Source organism: Plodia interpunctella, chromosome 21, assembly GCF_027563975.2.
Source record: "Plodia interpunctella isolate USDA-ARS_2022_Savannah chromosome 21, ilPloInte3.2, whole genome shotgun sequence".
Lineage (NCBI taxonomy): Eukaryota > Metazoa > Arthropoda > Insecta > Lepidoptera > Pyralidae > Plodia > Plodia interpunctella.
Genome location: NC_071314.1, coordinates 3,117,133 through 3,135,989, shown reverse-complemented (window position 1 = coordinate 3,135,989; position 18,857 = coordinate 3,117,133). Strand labels below are relative to the sequence as shown.

At 36.2% G+C, this 18,857-nt stretch overlaps 1 long non-coding RNA gene across 3 annotated transcripts; it reads right to left on the bottom strand.

Moving 5' to 3' along the window:
* Positions 1-1,284: 1,284 nt before the first annotated feature.
* On the bottom strand, positions 1,285-11,607 carry LOC128679233 (uncharacterized). 3 transcript variants are annotated; one of them, XR_008405736.2, is made up of 6 exons: positions 11,380-11,607; positions 10,350-10,540; positions 9,809-10,105; positions 8,907-9,095; positions 1,751-1,880; positions 1,285-1,413 (listed from the first exon to the last, which is right to left on the bottom strand). It is a non-coding gene; the product is annotated as an uncharacterized LOC128679233 (long non-coding RNA). The 3 variants fall into 3 exon arrangements; XR_008405737.2 differs by lacking the exon at positions 1,285-1,413 and adding an exon at positions 8,661-8,802 and having other exon boundaries at positions 1,503-1,880; XR_008405735.2 differs by lacking the exon at positions 1,285-1,413 and having other exon boundaries at positions 1,506-1,880.
* Between the last annotated feature and the right edge of the window lie 7,250 nt (positions 11,608-18,857).

Genomic DNA, 18,857 nt, shown 5'->3' with positions numbered 1-18,857 from the left:
TAAATAAAATCCTTTATCCAACTTAGGATGATACATCTAAATCTACTGTCGACTTCCATAGGGCAGATGAAGAAGAAGTGGCGCAAAAAACTACGTCAATAAATGCACTCAGATGAGAGGATACCGAGTACAGAGGTTTTGATGGAATCTTCATCCTTCTAAAAAACAATATGCCTACTAGACCTATTAGGGATTAGTTGCACCCATGGAATTAGGTAGTACCTACTAATTCCACCATCAAATTTGACGTTGATTTTAACCGGCGCAGACGTTTAGACAAAATGGCGTAGGTACTTTGCGTTTTTCTGCGCACGTTAAAGTCAAGCGAAAGTTGACGGTGCAACCCACCCTAAGCACAACTGATATTCCTCTTGTAACTCGGCTAATGTGAATCCCCGCCACAATAGCTCACTTGAATGAGGTGCAACGCAAAAGATGTACTTACGATAAGGAGAAGTAAGGACCTCTGTCACAAATGTCGTGGTGTTAGATTGATAAACGAGGCAGATTGTGGCTCGAGTCGGCCATTCATGCGAGATTAATTTCAATGTTATGTAACGCTTATTGCGATGTGACTCCAGTCAACTTTGATGTTGACTTTAACTCGTGACAAAGACAAAATCTACTTTGCGTTTTTCTGGGCAGGTTAAAGTTGACTGGTGCAACTCACTTAAAAAGTCTTTGCCAAATATTAATGTACTCTGCTGTAATAATAGGTTAATGACAGAGATGGTAAGCGTAATGTAAGCAATCTGAATTATATTGTATATGTTGATGACTTAAGAAAAGTCGGAGGTCAAAAGTGGCTTCGCATAGCATGGGACAAAGATGAATGTCATAGATTGAGAGAGGTCTATACACAGCAGTGTAATATAGCTACCGATCATGATGATTCTAATTTAGACATAATAAAAGGAGCCGTGTTGATTAAATTTAAATGATTTAAAATTAAATGATGGCGAATCAGCATGAGGTATCCTTTGGTACAGTCTACCAAAGGATTAAAAACATATAAAGATAGCTAGGTTACATATTGTGTGAAAGAAGGAAATCATTTTATTTTTAAATAGAGACGTGAAGGGATCCAGGTAGATTGCAAGATACAAGTATAACAAAACAAATATATAATTATGCAAAACGAATACAACCATAAGTTCTAAGCTGTCCCCTGTAAAAGGTTATCAAAAAAGTTACCAAAATTCCTTATAAGTACCTAACTCAGATGTCAATTTTAAATTCGGCGCGAAAAGGAATTCGGGGATTGCGAAATTCGCGCGAAATAAAAAAGCAAATAACCGATAGAGAAGCCGCTCGTTATAATTAATCGTGGTGACCAAGTGGATGACTGCGTCCTGCTCTGGCTCATTCAATTTGGACACTTGCATCTCTCTCTGGTGTCGTCGACACAAATCACTGGGGACAATGAGAAGACAGACGCTTGCACCACGCCAGAGATATATGAAGGTAAAACTATATCATAAGAATTAAAATATTTATCAAACTACAAAGTATTTAGGTAGATAAAGATAGATAAATTAAACGTTTATTTACTACTACTGGATAAGTACAAGCAACAAATTTGACAAAGGTTTAGGGGCTGCATCGAATTAGTATGTACGATTCGTTTTTCGAATTCGTAATAAAATCATCTTTCTTTAAAGACTTATGTAAATTTCTAAATATGCTAGGAATTTTTATAATAGTTCCAGTAGAATTCTCAAACGATTTATGATCCTAAGGTATACTTTACTGAGGAAATATAATAAGGTGCCGCATCCAGACGATAGTTAAATCTTTCGCACGTCAAGCCTTCTCAAAGAGCTCCTGTTCTGTTTGGGGCTTGCAATTAATCGCACTGACGACTGACGCACGCCTAGGAGCTGAGAACCAAAAGAATAAATTTAATCCAGGTAAAAATAAGTAAATTAGTTATATATTTTACTATATCGAGAAACGCAACGCGCACTTTGAAGAATTTGATGGAAATAATGATCTTCTCTTTAGCAATAATTTTGGTTGTTAAAAAAATTGGTCGCGGTCTACATAAAAATCATCTGTCAATCCGGCGAGATAGAAAATACAATTTTCTAGTATCAAACTACTTAGAAATCATGCACCTGATATCATAGAAAAAGTGTGTAAGTTTCTAAAAGTTTTTTCCGAAGATTCAGTGAGTTTCTACATGAATAAGTTTTTTTTTAACGAGTAAACTTTATAAGTTCTAACCTCGGGCGCATCCAAATCGGAGGCGAAAAATGCCGCGTGATCAAGCCGTCTGTCTCAATGGAACTTATTGCCGACCCATTAAGTTATTCGTCGATAGCGAGGGCCTGATTACGCTGTTTGCCTCAGAAGGAATGGTATGGTTACTCATTGATGAGTCGCAAGCGAGAACCTGAATTCCTCCAAACAACGTCTAGGTAAAGATACAGGATGTTTTTTTTTTAATTATTAACCTTTATTTTTATTATTACCTAACTGAATTTTTATTAAGACTGTTTTGCTCCGTTAAAATAGAAATTTCTTACGGATATCCATCCGTTCTTGGCTTTCTCATTGACGTATCAACTAATCGAACTTAAGTATGGAACGTCGTTTATGTTTTTCTCATTGTTTCACTGGAATATTTTGTTGTATTCTACGTATTGAACATATTGTGAAAATTCGAATGATGCTTAAAAATCATCCTGTAAAAGTATGCACGTGTTTATCGTTCACAGGAATGTGAAACTCAGAGGCCGTTTGAAAAAACATATAACTAGATAAATATCCAGTAACTAAGTAGATACAGAAAGTATAGTGTCGGAATATACCTATAGTTAACTATACGTATATTAGTAAGTTATGGAGATTTAGTAACCCCACAATTATTTTTCTGCTTCCTGCTAAGGAAAACATCGTGAAGAAACCTGCACACTGGTTGATTATTAACTCGTGTGTGAGATGAAGAAGGCAATGGTAAACAATTCCATTAATAGTGCCAAGACAGTTGTGAGTGTTTCATTTCACGTAATGGCCTAAGACAATACGACTATGAAGAGAGATGGAGATTTAGTAAACATTTTTGATGAAGCAATAAACTGGTGTGTTCATTTGAATGATTAAGTAGAATATTTAATCCCACCTAAGCTGCGAATGCTACACACCGTGCCTTAGGAATCCAAGTAGCTTATGATAGCCCACTTGAGCTGGGACATATTTTACAGAGAAACAAACTTATCTGTCCCGGAGCGCGTCTATACTGAGGCCTAAGAAAAGTGATTGCAAGTTCCTCTTATTAAAGATGAGTTCAAAAGTATCACTATTTATAACACTGTAGTGAAGTTAGTGAAGCCAGAAAATGGCTTCGTAATTGCTTTGATCGCTAACCTAGTGTGGTAGTAATACACAGTTATTGTCTAGAATAGAAAATAATTAAAACCAATTAGCTTTATGATCAACGTTAGCTGGAACCATTTATCAATAACTAGGTAATAACTTGCTGAGTTTTTCCAGGTCATGATATTTACATGCGTCAATAGACAGGTTTGGATTTTATGAACTACTTAGGTACTTTATTTCTATAAGATTTAATCTTCTATCAAAATACTGATAAAAATAAAAAATACCGCCTACTTCAAATCAATGGAAAGAATTCAATCGTTCTCATTCGGTTTTTGACTATTGATATTGATGGAGAAAACTACTTAAAAAGACTAGCAGATACAATGTGACAAAGTCGTGATGTAGGAACTTAGTTAATAAAAAAACTCTTAACAAAATTACTTTTAAATTGAGGTAAAAGATATTGACGAAAATAACAAAAGTTACTGCTCAAATATATCAGAAAGTACCTCGTAAGTTAACTTTTTACCACCTTGTACCGCACAATTGGGTGGCAAAAAATGACAGTTATCTGAGCATTTTCGCGGATCACTTCCAAGTGATCTCGTGGCAAAAACTTATGAATTTGGGCCGTTTTCGCCAGCGCAGGCGCGCGGCGCCGTTGACGGATGTCCTCTGGCTGATATTACGGACAGTTTTCTGTGTAAGTGTCGAGTTTTTATCATTTGCAAGATATTTATTGAGGAAGCCATTATATATGACGCGTATCGCTCTTTCGGTATTTCAAGTTTTTTCGATGGTGTAACAGAGGTGCTTTATATTTAATATGAGTTTTACAGTTATCTAAACACGCATCGGTTACTAGTATTTAAAAACTGGAATAGTGCAAAACTGGAGCGGTTAACTAAACGAGCGATGCCTGGCGGAGAAGCAGTTTTCAGAGATCACGTCCTGGCTCGTGACAGCTCTCACGACAGATGCGCGTGAGTCTCGCTATCTGTAGGTGCCGGCATTAGCTCGCATCACGGGCCTCGTAGCCGCTCGTATATAGCGAACGTGAGATATTATGAAGATTAGAGACCATTGCGTTCTGGAACTGGAGTGTGGAGGTTGTAGAAATAGCGCTTCGAAATAAACGTAAGCAAATTATGTTGTATAAATGTTGGATCAACAAGATAACTTCGGTAAGGAAGAAATGGCTCATGAAAACCAAGTAAACGTCACAGGAGGAGTTTAAAGACGTAATGAAGATTCATAACGAGAAATTCATAATGAGTAAATCGAACCTCGCTATTGAAGAGGAAAATTTAGAAAGAGAGCCAACCTATAGTAGTGACAAAATTGCTTGAATTCATTGGGCAACGAGGTCAAAGCTACGGCTCAAATTGAAGAGTCACTTCTATAAACTCAATGCTTTCTGCTTCTTGTTCTAAGTGGTACTCGTCTTTTATTACGAAAGGTTGCCATTAGCTAAAGGTAATTTGAGAACGACATCGCATATGAGGGAAAATGACCATCTAGATCATCTATGGATGGGTTTTGTCCATGGCATACTCGTAGTTTCCAACCTACCTTATGTTTAGGAAAATACTAATAGTATGTTTAAGCTTTTTATGAATAATGGGGTACTGTTACTATTACTCTAACTTAAAATATATTTTGTCTCTTTCTGTCAATTTCTAATATTATAAAATGCAATAGTGAGAAAACATATTTTAGCTTAGAGTATGTTTTAACTTTTTATGAATAACAGGGTTATGTACTGGTAAGATTTTGATGTCAGTAGATGGGATAAAATATAAATATATAATTGTTAAAGATAATTAATTTGATTTGCACAGCATTCACAGTAGTTATCACAGTCACAGTATTTATAATTGTTATTATCTATGGCGTGAAATGGAGATAAATCTACAATTATAAGTCGTATAGCTATAACACTTAATAATATATATTATTTTCTTATCAGACAAAAAATAAGAATAAGAAAATGCACAAAACTTTGATGACTTTTAAAAATGGCAAATCTGTGACCTAATTATAATGCAAGATTCCTACTTAATAACTTATTTATATTAAAATTAGAACCACAGAGAGCCACACACATCGTACCCCGAAACCAAAATCGAAACATCCGATTTTTTGCGCATTGTTGCATAAAACTGCTGTGCATACGAAACCGTTTCCGAGGAAACTAATCGGCTGGCAATTTAGATAAACATCCTGTCCGTTTCGGAGACAATAATGGTAATATGCATTATGCATTGGCATACTTTTCGACAAATTAAACTCATGCTGCATATGTTGACAATATTGATTCACAAAGGGTTACTTCTTAATATTGTCCGAAATGTGGACTTTTTTTTGCATAGTCGGTATACGACTTCTCATCTGGTATACAAAAAATTAATTCTGATAACTTTCACTTTTCATTTGCAAAGTACACAAGTCATAATAGTATAGGCACATCTTTATCTAAGCCTAAGGAGTACCTATGAGATCAAAAAAACTGGATTCATAGCGAAGATAAAAATATGACAAATACTTTGTACCTACATTTAATGTGTTTGTCGTGTTTCCTAGGATAAACTATATCACCTGGCGATCTTCTCTAATCTATCTTATCTAAATAGTTTTCGAGGATATCTTTCAATGCATGCGACTTCCTCCGTCTAACCCAGTAAGTAGTCCGATTGAATTTTCCCATACAGCTGACTTGGTCTATATGTTAACAAAATCGTATATATAAATAAATAAGTTCTGTGATGGATCTCATTGATGCTAGATTAGAGTAAAAAGAAAGAAGTTTTAAGATAGGAATATGGATTTAATAAGTACTTCGTGGAGTACCTACTAATTCTATGGATAGGAAGTAGAATGTACAGATGTATAATATATATATAAGTAGAATGTATAGGTATAGATATACCGAGCAAGTGCGATAAAGACCATTGGAAGTCAATCATTCCGTCGAAAGTTCCAAAAAGCAGAAAGTAAGTCTTGCTCAAATCAATCACCCGAAAAAACGCGCTTGCTCGTCTGGTAATTCGCTAGAATTCCACGGGAGATTTAGTGTCCGAGCGCGTGCTAACTCCGCCGATATAATGAGGCGGAATCATTGTGGACCTAAAAAGAGGAGATAAACAAATGGGAAAGGAAAAAGTGCAAAAATCGAGAAATAAAGGTAGGCTCGATACAAAGGAGCCGAATGGGGATAATTCGTTGGGGATATGCACCAATTGTCACCGTTTTGCTTGATTTTTTGCTGACAGCCTGGGAGCGGTGGCACCCGCCGACACCGGCGGCGGCGACGGAGCGTTTTATTGCCCACTTCATTGGGAATTAGCTGAAGATTGATCATTGCACCTTCTTCATTCTATGTTGGATGTATATAGTTCATAGTTTTATGGCTTTACGAAAAAACATAGCCTTTATAGATATTCAACGCAACATTGAAGTTTGTTAACAAACCGATTCCCTTTGTGAAATTAATTTCAAACATGGACCAATTTGCGTGGGACTAAAAGCAATTATCTTCATTTCGTACTAAATTATTGTGTTTCTCGAAATACATCAAACGCAGTTAAACCGGGACATTGAAAAGAAACGTAGAACAAGATAACATAAGGGAAACAAAAACTAAGTCAGTCATATTTCTAGCTTCATGCGGCACACCAAGTGGTCTCGCCCAAATCGTTTACGACTAATCCAACAATCTGGCGTGTCCAATGGTGGCCATGAGATATCAAATAAAACCTTTTAATATTCCGCACCAGACCCTGCAATAAATGTCCAAATATTTGTCGCAGCTCAAATAAAACCGTAACTAAAGGCCCTGTGCAAATCCCCAGAGATGGGTCAAGTTTGTCATCAAAAGTATTCTCAACTCTATTGTAGTAATAATAAGATATACTTTTGAGTATGTTTCTCACTATTTGTCTAGGATTTTAGCGCCAATTTCGAATTTAGAATGTCTCCTATTCGCATAGAATATCATTTGCTATATCCGATAAATAATTCCATTCCAAATCCAAACAGTTGTTGGAAACTGGAACTTTATCTCTGAAGCATAAAGTAGAAAATTGATAGAACATTTTCTGTGACTTTAAGTAAAGTGGACAGTCCTCGAATAAGGATTCGCTACGGTTATATCTGCGGTGGTATTGGAATGATTCTGGATAAGATTTATTCGTAGCTCCGTCACGGAGACTTGCTATCAAAATTAAATATCTGAGGGAGGGTGGCGAGGAATTTTGACAATGAACGACACTAACAATAACAGAACAAACAACTACTGCAGTGTAATATTAATTGAGAGCTATATAAACGAATAGATACTGGCAGTTGTGATCTGGATATTAAAAGTAGGGAGATAATATACCTACTATCGCGTAAGTATCTATCGTGAAAGTAGTCCATTTATTGTTGACGAAATCGATAGATTTTGTCTTCACTCAATACAAGAAATAATAGACATATATCTATCTATGAAAATATTAATATAGGTAGATATAATTATAATTAATGTAAAGCCTATTTTGGAAATCGAAACAGGACCTCCAGACAGCAGTCGAAAGTATCGTGACCACTACCACTGCATAATAAAGTAAACTAGCCTCTACCATATGTACTTTTTTGATCATCTATTACAGGTTTGGTTGTTCAAACTAGTATCGGTGGCCACCGCTATCTCAATTCAATCTAGATGAAACGCAAATCGGATACAATGGACAATTGATTCGATCATGCCGCCCACAACGCTGAGCCGCAAGGCGCGGCCGGCGACACGGTGCGCGGTGCGGCTTCACGCGCGACCGCGTGAATACAGCCACCTTACTGGTGATAAGTCGCATTACGTGACTGACGTTACATGTCTTGGTCTACGGCATGAATTTAGTAAGTACTTCCGTAGTACTTCCGTAGTAATTCCATAGTCTACGGTTAACACACTTGATAAGAATAGATGTCAGACCTAAGAAGACCTTATCACACTTGCAGATCCCATACCATACGTAAACACTTACCAGCTGAAGAAGAACTGACGTCACATTTCTCTGTCTATTGTTAGCAATAAACAATAACACACTCGATAAGAATGGATGTTATGCCCAAGAAGCCCTCCGACTCACATTTTCAGAGGGCGCATTTTGCATCTCTGACCTCACATTTCTTTATCTATGGTTAACAATGAGCAATAACCATGGAATGAGTAATTCTCCGTACAATTACCTACTCACTAATTCCATGGCAATAACACACTTGATATGTAAGGATGTGAACCTCAAGTAGACCTCTGACTTTTATCACGTTTGCAGATCCTAGACGTAAACACTTACCAACAGAAGAAGATCTGATGTCGCAAACTTTATACATATTTAGATAGGCGCCTCTTTGGAGTGCAGCGGATCCTGGGCTCTGACGCTCAACGGCTGGGTAAGTAACGAGGAACGCTCAGATGAGATAGAAGTAGGCGCTTCACTTTTTAGGAATAAATTAGTCTTTCTTATTATGTTGTTTCTACTGAAAGTATGTTGTAAAAGTTTCGAGGCCATATGGCGAATTTTTAAGAGGATTAAATTTACCATATGGTGCTAAGGTGCCAAGTTGCGTATATATTTAACCCTTATATCGACACCATTGAAAGCTGTGCCGGAAACGAGTACGTATGATATTTATTAGCGTTTGATTTATGCATCGGACGAAGTGGGTCTAAGGGCGCGGTCACATTGTCGTCGCGCTTCGTCGGCCGGGTACAAGTGGCAATGTTGCGGCTGGAAATGACAATGAAAATGTTTTTGGAAGTTGCTATTTTATAAAGTTGCCATTTGGGGGAAATAATAGTTGTCTTATTTCAGTACTAGCCTTTGACCGCGACTTCGCCCGCGTGAATTTCTCTGCGAAAGCGGAACGGGCGTGATTTTCATACAAACTTTCACCCACCATGAGTCATTTCGGGGTTAATTTTTGGAAAAAGTGCAGATTTTTTTTTAACTATGACATACATGACTTTTGCATTTATAATATTAGTATAGATGAGGGTTAAGCCAGTTCTTAATCTCTTAAGTTTTGAGATAAACTATGTCAATGACCTAGAATTTCTTGCACTTAGATACCTATGCAATACCTATTTTTGTCAGAAACAGCACAGATCAATTGAAAAAAAAGGCCATTCATGTTTAGGTAAGTAAGATACTAAACACGCCGGCAGATATGAAGAAGCATGTTTTTTAGTCTAATTAATGAGATAGTCAAGACTTTTCTTTCGTTCATCTTTGCGTTCTTCCTGATGTCTTATTCAACGCTGCTGGAGTCAAAAGTCCTTAAACATAAACCTTAAAATTTTGAAGAATTGGCAGTGATTTGATGTCCGTCCGAACGGCAACCCACTAAGAATGCTATGCTTATCGGTTATTAAGGCTCTTCATCCCTTAGTCGCCTCGTACGCGACGGGAGGATACGAGACTATTCTAGTGCTACCACGCACCTTATTTACGTATCTCACACTATTCTAGAATTTCGTCATTCCTCTGTGTCGTTTCCAGCCAGTTGTAAACATGTATCTCCCAGCGTCATTTTCACGCGCCGTTGCAACTATTAATATTCAAATTGGTGCGATCTGTCGCCGACGCGACCGTCGCATGTGGATGCACCTCTATAATTTATTTGTGAACAAAGGACAAGCGGCCGCAACGTGGAAAATATTCTGTAATTGCCGCATGGGAGCGCTCCTGTTGCGTAAAAAACGAATGTACAATTTGTTGGTGCATTGATTGGATATTTTCTGGAACAAGTTCGGATGTGATTCGATTTTTATAAATAAATATATTAATACAAACACAACATGTTCGCATCCCATCAGCAAATGGGTTGAGCAAATCATACGAGCTCTAAAAATATTTGTATTTTTTAAGTATTTTTATGTAAGTTATGTTATGTATGTCATATAGACGCATCGAAAAATATATAAATATTACTTGTTATAGGCGAACACAGAGGTATAAATAATTATTTAGAAAAAAACTTACATCTTATATCAACTTATCATTTACATGTGTTCATGTGTTTAGGATAATCGTAGTGAAAGTCTTAGTGAATTCACGAACATTTATTTTTATGTTGGTAATATTTTACATTTTACATTTTACTCTTTTTATCGATTTTTTAAAATATATACTGGTAAAGGCGTGTTCAGGTCCTTTAGTAAACAGTTATAAATCTGAAAAAGAAAATGTTTCTATCTTAACATTTGCTTGCTATATTTGCATATACAGTGTTACTGGTATCTAAAGCATAGGTAACCTTCCAAAGGCGCATTAGTCACATACCTATAGTCAAACATCTTTTGTTCTAAGACTTTTGTCTAAACGTAAAAAATACAAAATTTTTCCTTTTTTTAGTTTTAATGTCGTTTCTATAAAACGTTAACTCGATGTTCCATTCCGCTACATAACCGCCACTGTACTGTCTCGTGTTGCTTGGCTATTAAATAGAGTTAAGATGTGTAGAATCGCAAATAAGATTGTTTATATGAAAAAATAAACTACGAATCACGAAAAGTCGTAATAAAAGTTGTTTATTTTGATGTACCCAAGTAGTCTTTACGATGTTTTGCGTTTAAATAAATCGTTAATTAAATATAATGAAATAAACGAAACAAAATACGTAGTAGGATAATTAGACATTGTTATTATTAATTCATATAATGCTTATGTTTAATGAAATCTCTTGCAACAGCCCCATAAGATGAAATGGAAGATAGGGGGGTAATGACCGTGTACTAACTACTTCACTAAAAGTATATTATCACTAATAACCGCAGGTGCTCGCGGAATTTCATTTTTGATGTCGACTCTAAATTTTATCAAAATGGCCAAGCAGTTTAGCAGTGAATACGTGACTGGCAAGCAGACCAAGACGTATTTATAACATTACTATGGATATGAAGCTATTTAGTAATACTACAAACTTGCTAATACGCGTATAAAAGCTTCTTTTCAGACCGGACTACAGTTTTGTGAAGCCAACTCTCTACTTTAAAAAGAGGCAATAACTTACAAAGTAGCCAATAATGTTGGTGATAGACAAATCTTTAAGGTTGTCGAAAAACGTTAATGTGGGGTTTGCACCGCTCCTTGTGGTATCATAAACATGTAGGACAGCAGAGAGAACGCCACAGCCCAGCCTAACCAGCACATCTTTTATTTGTTACTTTTTTAAATTTTTTATAATAAAATTTTATCGCTTTTCTGGTTGAAGGTTTGCTTGAAAATGATGACTGATGACATTGTTGTTATTGACAACTAGATTTTTTTGTACAGCCAGTATCTAGCAATGCTCAATGCATGGATTTAGTAAGTACTTCGTCGGAGTACCTACTAATTCCACGGCTCAATGATCTACTCGTAGTAGATGATTATCCTTTATGATTTTCGTGTGTTGTTTTTTTTCTATAAGATAAACCTGGTTTTCATTAAAAAAATATAAAGCATACTTTGAGCTAATGTAAGTTTTGTCTCGTTCTATCAATGCCAAATTTCGTAAAGTGCGATAGTGACAAAATATATAGGTACTTTAGCTTATCTTTTTTCTGAATAACAGGGTAAGAACTAAGATCAATATTAGAACATATAAATATTCACTATTTCGACGGTACGATTTGAAGCGTTGGCAAATTTTAAGTAATATTCTTGGGAAATGTATTCCGTAGTTAAAGGACCCAGTGATCTTCGAAATTCAGTGTTACACTCGGTATTCTCATCCAAACTTTAACCGATATACCTATTCCTTGGTAGTTAAATATCTTCATCTAATCACTGTACAACAGTTACCACTTATCGCGCTACACAACTTATATATCACCACAGCACGCATAACAATATTTAGCTGTCTCTATAAGTAATAACATTACAAAAATGCATAAATGTATTTTATAGTTCACCCCCCATTAACGCGGACGGCATTAGTTTTGGCTGCATGGAGACTGTCGCCTTTGCTTGCCTGCTCCCGCCAAAACGCGCCATTTCACGAGTGACTTGTCAACGAAGGTTATGGCGCGTTATAATTTGGTTTATAACCTCGCCGATGTTTAGCCAACGCAATTAGTGAAACGCCTGCAGTGCTGCAGTTTGGACTCGAGGGTCGACGTAGTGATCAATAAAGATAAATTGGAATCTCGGTGATTTATTAATAAATAAATAAATATATTAGGACAAATCACACAGATTGAGCTAGCCCCATAGTAAGTTCGAGACTTGTGTTATGGGATACTAACTCAACGATACTGTATTTTATAATAAATACATATATAGATAAACATCCAAGACCCGGGCCAATCAGAAAAAGATCATTTTCCATCATGACCCGACCGGGGATCGAACCCGGGACCTCTCGGTTCAGTGGCAAGAACTTTACCACTGCACCACCGAGGTCGTCACAAAAGACTATCCACAAAAAGTATTTAGCCAATCAATTTATTTATGGATACAATTTCGTACTCTATGCACAAGTGGTACCGATTGGGTTCTTGGCTGTGCCACTGCACAGCTCGAGGTCGGCAATAAACAACAAAGAAAAAAATGTGATCTTACTGTGACTTTAGTTCCGTCCGCCTGTCTAACGTCAGCCCTCTTTGGAAATGCTGTTCTTCCATATCAGCTGTATAGGTAGATCCCACGGGGCTAATCCACGCGCCTTATGGTTTGACCAATTGGTCAGGGATATTGGATTATTAAACGGAATTAAGAAGTGACTCATTCATACGCCATTGTAGATAGATACTGCTGTTGTTCACTATAATTTACCTAATCCAATAATACTATCTGATCACGCTTCAACACTCCCGTCATGTTCCTTCTACTTAGCGTATCTATTAAATGAAACCCTAAGAGAAAAGAGCTGACCTGTTTAATGCGGTGTGATAGTGTCACTGTGACACTTGAAAAGATAATCCAGTATCTGTAATAAATGGGTTTACGCCAAGTATTGGCCTAGTTTCTGCCCAATATGCGGACGAAAACGCAAAAAAAAGGTGGGCAGAAATCTATGTCTGTAATCCATACTTCACGTCTAATACTTAAAACTTCTCAACATCTGCCATGTATATGAATGAATATAGGTAACTAATTTCTACTATTCATTTTGTTTGCGTTTATTTCCAAGTAAAGCTCTGATAGAATAATTACCAGTTGTGAATGTAATAGTAGGCTGAAACAAGCGCAGATTTTGGGGGGCGACAAATTTCATCCCACCACGGCAACTTTTGAAAATCATAATGAATAGATACTGTTAATATATAAGTAATATAGTATTCTATTTGTCAAAGAAGTATTAATCCTGCTATAACAGACAATACTGCATTGTTGTCAGTATGTATCTGTAATAGGGGGTTGATATTTATTCCAGCCTAAAAATAAATGTAAACGAAAACCACAATTTATTTGGAACAATATTAACTGAAAAAGTGATATCAATCAAATAAGATCCAATTTAAAAGCTATAAAACATTCTGATAATAAAAACCAAAGCGGCAGTCGCATAAACAGTATTAAACAAAATACTCATCCCTATTCAGGGTTGTCACCCCATTTTTCGGGCCATTCAACAGTTCGCGTCGGCCTTTTAATACGATGCCTACAAATTGGTGTTCCTCATAAATTACAGTCCGAAGACGCAGCCCTTGCTCCCCTTGCGTCGCGAGGAGATTGTTCACATTGTGCTACTTTCAAAAATTATATTTACAGCATAAAACCACTAATAATAATGTAAATGCGAAAGTGAGTCTGTTTCACACTTTTAGTAGAAATATAAAATTAGCGTGATTAGTTTTCATCACACTATGCACGCTACGTCTATTTATTCCTGCACAACCAAACTCGAATTATCACATACATAAAGCTGGTGTATGGAAAGGAAACACAGGAAAATTGCAGTTCTCGTAGGAAATTAAACAGATGAAGCCTAAACATAAGTATTTATTCTACCAAATATGATTCTTTACTGAAATAATTACTATATTACCTGATAAAAAGAGATTCAATGAAATCTAGCGTTAATTAATCGAGCGCAAATTATACATATTTATTTTTCTCTTTTGCATTTTCAAATAGTCGCAATGCTGTATTTTTTCTCTTATCCAGGTAAGTATAATATCCTTTTGGTTATGTTTCGAATATCTCGAAGACATCATTCGTCATGATGATCATGATTTGTCATTATTACCTAATTATTTTCTTCGTCATCATTTATAGACCTTTATAGTTTTGATTGTTGACAAACTAACATATAAGTATTTTATCTTCAGCGTCAAAATGACCTATAGTTTTAAGAGTAATCTCACATTGACATCTCCGCCTGCTGGCAATAATTTTGTCAGTTTTTGTCAGGCTGTACCTGCAATATATGCTTTTAATCAATTAACCGAAGCAAGTCCGTACGTAACGAGTTCGCATCAGCATAAAACCCATCAGATAACAGACACCATTGCGGCGGATTAACGCATTTCATACCCGAAGTCTTTTCAGTTTTGGCCGCCCCTATCCTACTGACATCTGAAATTTTATACGTAGACAGTTAACAGTCAATCATTGTGTTAATGAATTCCTTCAATTATAATAATATAAAATCTTAATTGACCAAAATAATAATACTGTGAATATTTAGAATTAAAGGAATTAAATTGAAACTTTATGATTTATGCCCTATTGTCTACATGACATAAGCGTTCATATTTATGAATTAATAAGATAATTAATTATGAATTATACAATATCCATGGAATTAGTAGGTACTACGGAGTACCTTCTAATTCCATGACTATATCAGTTTCTGGCATCGATTTTCAGATGTTCGTAACAGCTCAAATTGTTTCAAATTTTGAGACCAGTTTATTCTGTAAATAATGGTTTTAATGGTCAAATCCTGCGGCTCCCTAACATCTGGCGCCCTGGACTTTCGCCTTCTCAGCATGCTTGCCACTGTACCGTGGACTCTGTCCATAATTTTTAAGCCATAATGACTTAAACTTATATAATGGTCCTTCAATTATTTCAGTATTCATCGCAAACGCATTTTACGCACGCTGGAAAAAGTTATCTACCACCTACATCTGGCATCGGCCAATTTGTTGACAAGAAGGGCAGTTTTTGTTGCTTCATTAACTTAAAATTAGTTAAGTATGTATGTGTTTTATTTCAATTTCTTTGCATGTGTCTCTTATTATAAATACGAAAGATTGGATGTGTGTGTGAGCATGTTTGTGACGTAATATCTACTGGACAGTCAGGACTGTCGATGAATTTTGAGGTAAGTACTTTTATCCCGAAATTCCGGCCAAAGCGAAGCCCAAATATGCGGCTAGTAGATGAAAAAGTATCTAGGTGTATCATATGAATATAATCTGACACCAGTGCTAGCAAATAGCACACTCGAAAAAAGGAAAGTACTTAAGCTAGTAGTGATAAAAGTAGCAGAATGTGAACAAATAGTTTTCGCGTCCCTACCAATTATTGACATGGTTTATTGCGCTTCTATCTCGCCTTTATCAACGTATGTTGACTTGAACGTCACTATTCATTCTTTCTCAGGACCGTTCTAGTTGAACCTTATTTGGTGGACTTAAGATCTGTGGAAAAATATAGTTAAGATGGAGTTTAGAAATAAAAATTGAGGACAATTTCCATAAGCGATGGATTAGATACCTGGCACAAAGAATATTTATTTCACTAGTGTGATATCCAGCTAAAGGTGCTCGAGTTTCGCGACGCGTTTGGTTCTGCCAGCCTCATAACGTACAATATGTGCAAGATACCGGTTTCTTTCTCAACTATTAATCGTCAGAGCCTAAGCTCCGATTTCCTACTTTTCCATCTCCGCTTCGTACGGTACCTGGTAACTTTAGTTGTCAAACCATTGACACGCATATCCTTAATAACATCAATCACGTTTTGAGTTTGAACCGGTGGGAAATGGTATGCCAGGCATGTGGACTACGTAGTTTGTTGTTATAATAAATACACAAAAGAATTCACAAACGTCTAATCTAAACCAGTAGGTAAATTTTCTAGGCAATGCAATCGATATTTCTCTTCCATTTAATTGCCACAGCCAGCCAGGCCTCCCCTTAACAACGGCATTTCAAGTTAATTTGATGGCTAAAGTATCGGTATCAAACTCATTTATACGTCGTAACGCTATCTGGAGGTTGACACGACCCCTGATTTATTAACAGATAGGATAAAGAGACACTTTGTGAAGTGGTGAGCTCACTACAGTAGCTATTTTTATGGAATAAGAAAATCTTTTGAGTCTGGTAAATTGCTTTTTGGGTTGGTTAATAAAGTGAAGCACTGACTGAAAGTAGATAATATTTTATCTACAACAATCGAGATAAGAAATTAACTGTGCATAATCTCAGAAAAACACTCTTTTATAATAGAAGGTCGAATGACAACATAAGAACAGATAGCGATTATATACGTAACACAGTAACCAAGATGCTACATTTTTATAGCGTACATGTATTTGCTGTGTAAAGCGTACATGTATTTGCTGGGTAAAAGTGGGTAAAAAGCTGGGTAATTACCGAAAATAAAAGGACTAAAAGGACTGACAAAGTCCATTTTAATATTGACACTTTTTAGTACCTTACTAACTGGATGAACGAAATAGATAACTTTGTATAATTCTTATAACATTTCAATAAATAACGTATTGTGGGGGATATTAAAAAAACTCCGACATTGAATCATGGCAATGCATCAAAATCAGCTCAATCTTTTGACAACTACGATGGCACAGACAGACATCCACAGAGAAGTCAAACTTTTTGCATCAGGAGTTAAACATCGATAAGAACAATCGGTTTACGATCCGACTGCCAAAAGTCATCGTAACTTGCAGATAACACTACTACAACTGCATCTGTGGACAACATTTGACTGCTGCACTCTGCTCCCCTCGACAGCAAGCCGTTAACCGAGACAATTGGGAAACTCACATAAACGTATTGATAAGGGATAATTAAGAATTGGCCAGTTCGCGAGGGATGAAACTAATGTTTATGGCAAAGTACCAACCAACTATTGTAGTATGTAAATTAGTGTAAAACCTACATACACTATTTATTATACACGTGTATTAAATATTTTTACAGAAAAAAATATATTTGCCGATAGGCATTAAATAGCATTCCCAAAGAAGGTTAACATCCGTTCCTGTAATCATTGCTAAATCTTCAAAATTCAACGGTTTATTTTTTACGCGAACCCTGGGCGTGTAGCTCCGAAAAATTGAAAAAGAGAGATTAAAAAAGGATTAACCTAATATTTAGTACATGTACCTGATACATCAATAATATTTCGTAGATATTATCCTCACAGTTCCGATTGAATACATTTTGATTGCAAATGGTAATAAATGATTCAATACCTATTGTGAAAATATATAGGCTAAAATTTATTGGCACACGACGCATCAGATGGCTGATGTTCAGCCAGAAAACAAGATCGAAAAGGATTTAAAAATTGCTTCATTGGCAATTGGCAGAAATTAAGCTAAACATATTTTCTTCTGTCAGATAAACAGCTAAATTTAGAAGTAATAGTTTAATTAGTTCTAAATATAACACGTAGAACAGCTCAACTTGCTGTTTTGGGATGAATATTCCAAACAACTAGATACACCACATAACTAAGTTCATTATATATTATCATGTTTTATCTTTTATGTGCAGAGCGATTAGTTGCGAAACTCAAAGGCCTCATTTAGCTGTACGGCGAACTTTGTTGTGGAATTAGAATTTCGAATGGTGTTTACTGGCCCTTCCTTTTTACTTTCACAATTTGCTCAAGAGGAGAATACCGACGTAGTAGTATAATAGACAGAGCCAGAAGTTACGAAACTCGAAAACCTCTTTGAGCTGTATGACTAGCTTATGGTGCAATTGAGATTAAATAGTGACAGAATGCTAGCCTCACCTATGAGAAAAATCTACAGTTTTTATTTTGAATTTTACAGTTTGGTCAGGAGGAGAAGCTGTAACTCTTTCGCTTCCAAACCACCATAGAAAATTGACAAATTAGATTCATTTTTAGCAAATTTTCCTTACTATAGAACATAGGCATCCGTGCTTCGAATCGAAGACGTGTAACATGCGTAGTGGTGCGGGATTGATTTTATTAAATTAACTGATGTTTTAAAATGTATTCTTTCAATTAGGCGTCGGTTAGGGTGCGGACAGACGCGACGCATCGCCAATCACTCCATTGAGATTGCGCGCCCGTGCGTTATAACGCGCCTTTACTGTTTCAATCGATTTGCACCCCTTGGAAATATTGTGGAAGAATCTAGATGTCTTTGCATGAAAGACCTTTTTTGCAGCAAAGAAATTTACGAAAAGGATGAATTCTTTATTTTATTCTTCATTTACAGGAGACTCATAAGTTGTAACTAAGTATTCAAATATAAATGAGAAAATTGCAGTAATAGAAACCGAAAATGATTACCGAACAATACCTATGACCTCTGGTGGTCACTTT